The sequence below is a fragment of the Puma concolor genome, chromosome E1 (assembly GCF_028749965.1).
Source record: "Puma concolor isolate L17-30 chromosome E1, mPumCon1.1.hap2, whole genome shotgun sequence".
Classification (NCBI taxonomy): domain Eukaryota; kingdom Metazoa; phylum Chordata; class Mammalia; order Carnivora; family Felidae; genus Puma; species Puma concolor.
This window is the reverse complement of record NC_141680.1, coordinates 52,438,466-52,448,597: the sequence shown is the minus strand read 5'-3', so window position 1 is coordinate 52,448,597 and position 10,132 is coordinate 52,438,466.

The window sequence follows — 10,132 nt, the reverse complement described above, 5'->3', positions numbered from 1 at the left end:
CTGTCATCGCACGTCCCAGGCGTTAACTAAGATGCAAGGAGACCTTACGAAAGTGTTAGCCAACTCACCTGACAGCAGCAGTGGGGTCAGTGCTTAGCATTGGCGAATATATCCGAAAGCTAACACCCGTGGTGGGGACTCATCCTCCATGGGGCATTAACAGGCAGAAGACACAGCCATGTCCCCTCAAACCAGCTCCTAGAAGCAGTGCCCCAATCTGAGGCCGGATTGGGGGACTCAGACCAAAAGGGTGGGATTTTGTTGAGCTCCAAGGTGTCTCATCTAAGGGCTGTCCAAAGGGAAGGCCCTGGGAGGCAGGAGAGGCAGTTGATCACAAGATCTGTTGGGAAATCATATTTAGGAACTCATATCTGCAGGGCGCCTGGGTGGCTCAGTCGGTTAAGCGTCCAACTCTTGATATGGGCTCAGGTCACGACCTCGTGGTTCGTGAGTTCCAGGCTCGAGTGTTGCACAGAGCCTGGTTGGGATTCCCTGTCTCTGCCCCTCCCTGCTCATGCTCTCTCTCTCTGTCTCTCTCTCTCTCTCAAAATAAATAAGTCAACATTAATTTAAAAATGGAACTCACATTTGCTTCTGAAGTCTGCGGGCCATTCCCCAGGACACTGGCTTGCAGGAGGGGGCCGGCGTGGCTGCTTGGCCAAACAAAATCAATGCCAAGGCAGCAATGCCACGGAGGAGCTTGGCCAGACCCACAACAGGAAGCAAAGGAGGTAGGGCAGAGAAGAGGAGGAAACTAAACAAGGAGTGGTCTGGGCTGGACAATAGTTGTCAGCCTCTTCCACGAGGGGCTCTGGAGAATGAATTGCACAAGAGTTGGTACATTGGAGGCCAGTGTGTCGGTGCCTCTCATTGATTGTTGGCAGCCCCAGGGGGTGGAGACGTGGCTCCCACGCGGCCAACGGCAGGCAATTCTTGGGAGGAGAGAGTAGCTGTGAGCCAGTAGCAAGCAAAATCCACTGGGAGGCGAGCGCCACGTCTCAGGGAAGGAGACCGAGCTGCGTCCCCTCGGCAGCCGCTGCACAGGGTTTGTAAGAGCAGAGCCAGGATTCCAGCCCAGGACAGGCCGGTCCCAAAGTCCCTGCTGGTTGCACAGGCTGCATGTTGCCTCATGTGACCGCAGAGGACGCATCATGCTGATCTCTTAATTTTTAAAAATTATGATACCGTAGCATTATCTCTAAGTTCACTTTCAGTTCAAAGCTAGATGATGATTTTGGATCTTGGACCAAAATACACTCGCTTGCTTAAGGTTGAGAGTCACCGTTCTCTCCAGCTCCCACCCTTAGGTTCTGTTTTCCATAACAAAGAGAGCCTGGCCACTCAGGAACCGCCTTTCCTGTTCCTCTGTTGTGGAAAACCCTTTGGATCCTTGTGCCATTTTGTAAACAGTCAAGAAGAACGAACTTCAAAAATGGTTATCCCATGGCCTAAAAAATATTACTTCCAATGGAATGAACAATAATTATTGCTAGCATTTTTGCATGATTTCGGTCCATGAGTAATCACAGTAAAGGACAACTAGATGGGGATGTGCCTGCTGGGGAAACATGAAGGGGAGGAAGAGGGAGAGAGAATGAACGCTTTCTTTTTAATGTTTATTTATGTATTATTTTGAAAGAGAGAGCAGGCACAAGTGGGGGAGGGACAGAGAGAGAGAGAGAGAAGGAGAATCCCAAGCAGGCTCATGTTGTCAGCACAGAGCACCTCTCGGGGATCGAACTCATGAACCGTGAGATCAAGACCTGAGCCGAAGTCAAGAGTCGGATACTCAACCAGCTGAGCCACCCAGGCGCCCCAATCGCTCTTTCCACTAGAGAGGTTTGAGTAGCTCTCATCCGGCGTGATCTGGGCCAAGACTTGAAGACGGTGAGGAAGGTAAGCATAATGGAAAAGTCTTCCCGGCAGAAAAATCAAGGGCAGGGCGAGGGTGCGGGGGTGGGAGGCTGCCTGGCAGGTGCGAGGAACAGAAGACAGCCGGAGGGGCTGAAACGAGGGAGCGGCGGAGGCAGAGGTGAGGAGCTAAGGTCAGGACAATTACAGGAGGAGGCAGGAGTGGGAGCGGGAAGCAAACTTGCCTGGGGAGTCCCAGCCCTGAGACAGCGTGCGGGGTAGATTTTGACAGGGCTCTCTCCCCGTGGAGCGGGCATAACTTCAAGTCTCAGAATGGACAACTGAATTTCTTTGAGATCGGAGTCAAATTAGTTTGAAATCATTAGACAATAACTAAAGACTCAGAAAATTGCCTGATATTCATCGGAAAGAAAAGAACGTATTCCCCGCCCAATCCTATTTGACAATAAACCCTGGTAAAGTATGGACGTGAAATGATCTTGTGGTCACGCTCTAACCGTCCCACCTTGAGCCAGACAAGAGCCTAAGAAGTTCCTGCCTCTGTGCAAGCCTCCAGGCATCTTACAGAACCTATAAAGCGTTCCTGAAGCCCAGAGAATTCCTCCAAGCTCCGCCTTCCATTCTTACCCTTTGAACTCTATCTTTTGTCTCATAACTGCATTTCCCTTCCCATCCTTGTCTTTGGAGATCAATAACTAGGTTGGACCATCTGCCTGGCTTTCCTTTTTGGTCTCTTCTTAAGATAACTTACCATCTCCACAACATGCGCTTCAGGCCATGAACAAATGTTTCTTTGCTCCCTGGCGACAAACCACATTCATTTGGGAAAATCGTGTTAATTTTTAACCGGGATTGATAAAAATAAAGATGTCATTTCAAAAAAAAAAAAAAAAGATGCCATTTTTTTCCCCTCGCTCAAGCCCATGGACCCCCAAATTGTATCCCTGAACTCTTTGGTTCCATGGACCTCTAAGTATCTCTGTGCTAAGTGGAAGGGGCCTTAATCCCTGAGTGTTAAATCAATGTGATTTGGGTATCTGTATTATAATCGCCAGCCTGCCCTCATTAATATATCCCCTCCACTGTAAATGCGTTGAAATCCCTTCTCCAACTTACTGATCTCAACTTTCTAACTCCTAGTATACTAGCTGGTGGTAGGAAGTAGATGGGGGAACACATGACCCTTCAAGACCAGCAGGGAGAAGTTGGCAATCACCCCTATTTATCTACCTTTGCAGATCACTGCCACCCTAGTTTACCTCCAACCCCGACAGAGCACGTAGCTACTGGTGGCATCTAAAATCACGAAATCTTGTATAAAGAGCCCCTCCCCCCCCACCTCAAATACAATTGGGCAAGTCCCTAGCCCCCAAAGTAGCATTTCAGAGTTCCTGGATACATCTTTTTTTCCATGCTTGATCTCTTCCCAAATAGTGAAAAGTACATCCCTGCTTGTGGATTGAAACAGTGGTTAAACAGCGGGGCTTGCAATCGGCATATAATTAACACATGATACATCAAAATCAATGGATAGACCTGCAAACTGTTTTCCACCACTGTAATAGCAATTAAACCTTGCAGTGCTCAAGTGAAGTTTTATCGCACTAAAAAGTCATTAAAAACATCTGGAACTTCTTACAAAGGTCAATGTCTATCAACTGAGATGAGAACAGCATTAATACAAAATACTTTCAAAACCCATGGGATGAGAATACAAGTATAAACAGGCTTTTTTTTTAATTTTTTTTTTAATGTGTATTTATTTTTTGAGAGAAAGACAGAATGCGAGTGGGTTAGGGGGAGAGAGAGGGAGACACAGAATCCGAAGCAGGCTCCAGGCTCCGAGCCATCAGCACAGAGCCCGACGCGGGGCTCGAACCCACGAGCTGTGAGATCATGACCTGAGCCGAAGTCGGACGCTCAACCGACTAAGCCACCCAGGCGCGCCAACAGGCTTTTTGATTATAAAACAGATCAAGAATTCTGATCAAGTTTTAGCACATATTTTTTTTTTTTGAAAGAGAAGGTGCCAGTGAGCGAGGGGCAGATAGAAGGAAAGAGAGAGAGAGAATCCCATGAGGGACAGAGAGAGAGAGAGAGGGAGGGAGAAAGAGAGAGAGAAGCTGGGCTCATGCTCACCCAAAGCAGGACTTGAGCTCACCAAAGCACGACTTGAACTCACAAACCGTGAGATCAGGACACGAGCCAAAGTTGGGTGCTTAACCGACTGAGCCACCCAGGCGACCAGTTAAGCACGTATTTCTAATAAGATCCCTTTTAATAAGATTTAGCTCAGCAAGTCAAACCATCAGTCAAACCAAAATTAAACCATTTAATTTTTGAATTTTATTGAATTTCATCCATGTTGTTGCTTGTTTTGGCCATCAGATCATCTCATCCCAGTGTCTATACTGGGACTTGACCTACTTTTACTAGGCTATGTAGGATGTGGGGGGGGGGGGGAGGGGGGGTTGAGACTGTCTTAGTGCTCAGATGCTGGGAATGCACAGATTTCATCAGAAATCTTACTAGCGCTTGTTGGCAGGTGCTATAGGGCACAACCGTCTAGAACTCTTAAGAAAAAGCTATGAACGTTGGAGAGGAGTCATGGAGAATGACACCAAACCTTTCCTCTTTGTGGTGGTAGTTACGGGAGAAAAGATTGAATAAAGCGAGGCCAGGATAAGGTCTTGTGAAAATTAAACTGGCACATCCTCATGGACTCTGCACCCCCACGTGCAGAATAATGGTTGCATGAGGACAGATGGAAGTAAGGAGCAGAGGCAGAAAATCACAGAGCAAATTCAAGAACTTTTGTGGTCTGGTATGGCAGGAACAATTTGCCTAGAGGGCAGAGGCGTGTTCCAAGAACATAGCAAATGAACAGTAGATCCTTGTTGTATCCAGAAAGACAGACCTATCCACATCATCCACTTATGTTTGTGAGTACATACTCTACGGAAAAGAAATGATACTGAAAGTATTTCCTACGATTAAGAATTGCGTAGAACAGGGGCGCCTGGGTGGCTCCGTCGGTTAAGCATCCGACTTCGGCTCAGGTCACGATCTCGCAGTTCATGAATTCCAGCCCCGTGTCAGGCTCTGTGCAGGCAGCTCAGAGCCCGGAGCCTGCTTCGGATTCTGTGTCTCCCTCTCTCTCCCTGCTCCTCCCCCGCTCACGCTCTGTCTCTCTTTCTCTCAAAAATAAGTAAACATGAAAAAAAAATTTTTTTAATAAATTAATTTTAAAAAATTGAGTAGAACAAACCCAATCTTTAGGAATTAAGGAAACACACCCAGCCCTAAGAAAAGCTGCCAAGAAGGCAATGTTTTCTCTTGGCAACTGCCTGTCTTTCTCTAAGTATTTCCCACCAGTATGTCTCCCCACGAGGTGCTCTGGAGGTTAGTGCCTTCCCCATAGCGCTTTCTTGCTAACCAAAAAATCACCACGCTCCCCAGAGTTACCACTTTTTCTCTTCCTCTTCTAGCTAATGAACTAAAACCCACTTCTACTTAGTGTAATATTACTACTTTGGGGGGAATGCCTCATAAAAAAGAACTGAAGAAAAGATATTCCCACACATTACAACTTCCAACCATAGCAGGAGTTTAATTAAATTCCTACTATGGGAAGAACTAATTAACCTTAATGCCAGTGTAGCAGGATTCTCGCACAGAGGGTCAAGACACCCAGGCTTTTCTTCCCATATATGGTAACACACACAAACAAGCAGTCTGATTAAGTGGTCTCAGGTTACAAGGTCAAGAGGGATGTTGTTACCTACGCGCATAGCCAGGTTTGTTTGTTTTTTGTTTGTTTTTTCTTTCCTTAAGGAGGGGACCCTACCACACTAGGTATTAGAAAGTCAATTCGCTACACCTACACGTAACATCGGTGCAGAAAGGCTCATGGCTTAGAGCCTTATTTACTTCCTGCCTCTTTAGCCAGTAACTATTATTACTTAGTAGAAAAAAAACGAAAAGAAGAATGAAAAGAAAAAGAAAAAAAAAAAAAAAAAAGCCTGAGACTCCATCCTGTTATTTACATCAACAAAAAAAGCTTTGTTGGCGCTTTCTTTAGAACATTGTAAAATGTCTCCAACTTTCCCAGAAAAATACATGAGATTCCTGTGCCAACTTTTCAAAACTGAAAACGGCTTAACAACAACAAAAATCCCTCAAACCATCATCAAGATGCTATTTAAGGTCATTAATAAAATGTTCTTTTCTCTGCCTTACGTTTCTGAAATTGACATAAATACTTCTTGTATTTTTTTTTTCTTCTCATTTACCAAGCTAAATTTTCAAAGGGTGCCATCTTTTGGTACTTTTTTGAAATATCCACAGACTCCCCGTTGCAAAATGCTTCTAGAAGCTTACTGTTCAGCGGCCCTGCACTAATAGAGAAATATTTGCTTTCTATTTCCAGCCACCTGGGTGGCATCATATGTCTCCGTCTTCCGAGAATCTGACCCAAACTTCTTGGCAAGCACTGGCTGGAGATGCATTCCAACAGATGAGGATTGCAAAAATGTTATGCCTGCAGATTTGAAGGCAGCTTTTAAGCATCAACATATGTTTCACAAATGCACTTAGACTCTGGGCCGGGGACAGCTTGCAGCCCTGTATTGTTCTTTACTGCTAAAGGAACCAGAAGAGTCATGTGCTTTCTAGCCTCTCATACATATTCAAAATGGCATCAACCCTGAAATCTGAAGCTAACGCCAACCCCAAAATCCTATCATTCTACTCATTTATTTGAGTCACTAAATAATTTATCACGTCAACTTTTAAAGTCCTGCCTTACTCTTCTGAGTGCGAGGTATAACGTAACGCAAATCCCTATCCGTGTCAGTTGCAATCAGGACAGAAGAGTTTTGCCAAAGTAACTCTCCTGACGATAATAACAAAGTTATGAAACTTGGAGGGGTGGGGTGATATTCAAAGGCGGTGGACAACAATTAAAGCATACAAAAACGGCATAGGATGTGACCCTTAAAAAAAGGGACGAACATGAGACAAGCTCCACTATATAGCCAGCTCTTCCCCTCAGGGAAATTTCCAATACTTTCCAATTCTAGGAACAGAGCCTGAGCAGAAAGTAATGGTCATGTTCAATGTAGGGGACAGAAATCAGAATCCATGGCTGTGAGAGTGACTGAAAATTAATCCTGGAGAGGAAGGAACTCACCCAAAGGGTGAGCCCCAAATTCTACACACAAATAGTCCTGAAATAGGGGGTGGGTTCCTTAACTGCTGTGTATAGACGGACACTCCAAGAAATCTAGTGGGGAACGGCAGAAGTCGACTAAATTCCTAATGGATTTCAGCAGCCACGCCCTCTTTGCCAAGTCTGGCCAGGCAGAGGGTCTTGTAAACCAACCACCTCTGTTAGCGAATTAGGGAACTCACAGACAAGTCATCTGAATATACCCAAACTAAAGCACAGGAAGAGAAGGAGAAAGGAAACATGGAACAGAGCACAAGAAGAAGGTGTAAGGTAGTCAAATGGCTTAACATACATAGGATTGGAATTCCCAGAAGGCAAGGAGGGACCGAATAGGACAGAAGCACTATTTGAACAAAGACAAACAGAGGTTTCTCCCAAAGTGACTAAAGTGTTAAGCTCCAGAGTCAAGATCCTCCGCGAGGCCAAAGCGGCACACGTACCATGAAAACACATCGAGGTCGTGACGGACATTTCAATCAAGGTCCGTCTTTTATTACCGCAAACGCAACCGTTCCGAACTTTCGCTTCACGCACACATTTCTACACAAATGCGAGCACTTGGCTTGTGGGAACAAAATACTATGGTTGATAAATGGTGCTGGGAAAATGGTCTGGAGCCAGAGTTTCATTTCAAACGTTGTTGAGAAAGTAAAAACCGACCCCCCACCTGGTATTTTTCAGGATAAAAACCCCACATTCGTTACAAAGCTAGACGCACACACAAAACCCCCACAAATGATGAGTCTATTAGAAGAGAGAAGGTTGGGGGGCGCCTAGGTGCCTCAGTGGGTTAAGCGTCTGACTCCCATATCGGCTCAGGTCATGATCTCATGGTTTTGTGAGTCTGAGCCCCGTATGGGGCTCTCTGTTGATGGCACAGAGCCTGTTTAGGATTCTCTCTCTCTCTCTCTCTCTCTCTCTCTCTCTCTCTCTCTCAGAACAGCCTAACAGCTCCCAAAACCTAAGACAAAATCATCACCTAATCAATATTTGTCCAACTGCTGACTTAATCATCAGGTAAGATACTTCCGGGCAGAGCAACCGAGATGCAAATGAATAAAATACTTAACTTGCTTTAGAAAATTAATTGCTCTCCCCGCCTTGGCTCCTGCTTTACAAACCACTAGAATGTAGTGTCGGGGAGGAAGACTTCCTCCGCCCCGTGGTCCTTTGAGCTGGACGTAGAATCAAACTGACGTGAGACAGACTAACAGAGAAAATCCAGTGTAATAGGCCTGCCTGCGGGGAATCCGCACAGGCTGGAAATTCCAAAGGCAATGAGGCAACGCGAAGCTTCTATGAGCTCAGGAGAGGGGTAGGGCCTGAGGATACAAACGAGAAGAAGGCCATTAGCAGGAGGGAGAAAGGAGATGTCTGAAAACCAGGGTTGCCCTATTTCGCTGGTAAGTTTCCTAGGTAAAGGGGAGTCTCCGTTAACAGCTCTCTTCCGGGTACAGGCTCTCCTTTCCAATGCAGATTTCGGCAGTTGAGGGGGAGGCAGAGAGCTTCTCCTGCACCTGCTGGGTTTCGATTACTTTTAGTTTGAAAGTATGGCCAAGTGGCCCATGTTGGGGCAGCCTGCCCTTGGCGCCCTTCAGGAAATTTGTCAGAATATAGGTGGCAAAAGTCTGAAATCACACCAGAAAAAATCCTATGACATTTTACGTCGGCAAAAGTCAGGTCCTCGGGCTCCAATACCCGCTCCAGCTCTTCCCAGTTGAGTAAATGGTGATAATGATAATACCTATTTACGGTATTTCGTTAATGTTAAACAGATTAACGTAGACATTTTTAGGATGGTGCTTGACACATGGTTGTTCTCAATAGATACTAGGTTGGGATTATCACGATAAGAGCAAAAAATCAAATACAACAAGACAAGGGAAGATAAAGAGATAAAGAAGTATGGGCACTAGGTGTTCCTGGGACTCTGTTGGTCACACATTCTTTCTGTAAAGGATCAGATCATAAATATTCTAGGCTTTGCAGGCCACAGGAGGTCTCAGTTCCATCTTCTTTCTTTTTTGCTACAGCCTTTTAAAAATATAAAAATCATTCTCAGCTCACGGGCCATACAAAAACCGGCCAGATTTGGCACGGGCCAGGACGGCGTCTTCATTGTACTACTTACCAGGAGAAAGTTAATCACTGTAATAACTACACCGGTTAAGATCGGTTTGTGACACAGGGCGCCTGGGTGGTTCAGTTGGTTAGGCGTCCAACTTCAGCTCAGGTCGTGATCTTACGGTTCAGGCTCATGAGTTCGAGCCCTGCATGGGAGTTTCTGCTGTCAGAGCAGAACCCCCTTTGGGTCCTCTGTCTCTCTCTCTCTCTCTCTCTCTCTCTCTTTCTCTCTCTCTGCCCCTCCCCAGCACGTTCTGTCTCTCTTCCCCTCAAAAATAAATAAACATAAAAAAAATTAGTTTGTGACGACCTAACACTTGGATTCCTCATCATTTTATTATTTTCCCTTTGTGTTTGCATCTGTAGCATGAAAATAACTTGTCCTGATGGAAAAACAAAGTCCCTCAAACAATGTTTTGCATAATGAAAACAAGAGGCATAATAGTTAGGGTTTGGGAGAGTTGGGGTCTTTTTGTTTTGTTTTGTTAACTGTTCAGCCAATTATCTTCACAAAGGGTCATCATGTCCTCTACCTTGTTTTCCAGCTTCTTCCCAGGTCCGTTCTCCTGCTTTAGGATTGATCAGCTTCTACTTTATTCCACCATCTTCTTTCTAACTTGCTCACGTTTATTTTCTCTACCCTTAAGGGATTAAACAGACTTCCAGGTTGCTTGGTGGTTAAGAATAATGGATTTTTCCTGTAAACAATATGGAAAGGGAGAGAGTAGGTGGGCGTTCTGGAAACAAACGTGAGCTTGGAGCCTCCAAGGGCTTTCTATGCCCAAACCTCACAGCAAGGACATCTGGTGCTCTGTGCAGCTGTAGAAAGAGCTGTTTTTAAAAATAAACAAAGCTCTACTATTTAAAGGGGAAACTGTGGTTTTTGTTATTTCAAAGTTACAAATG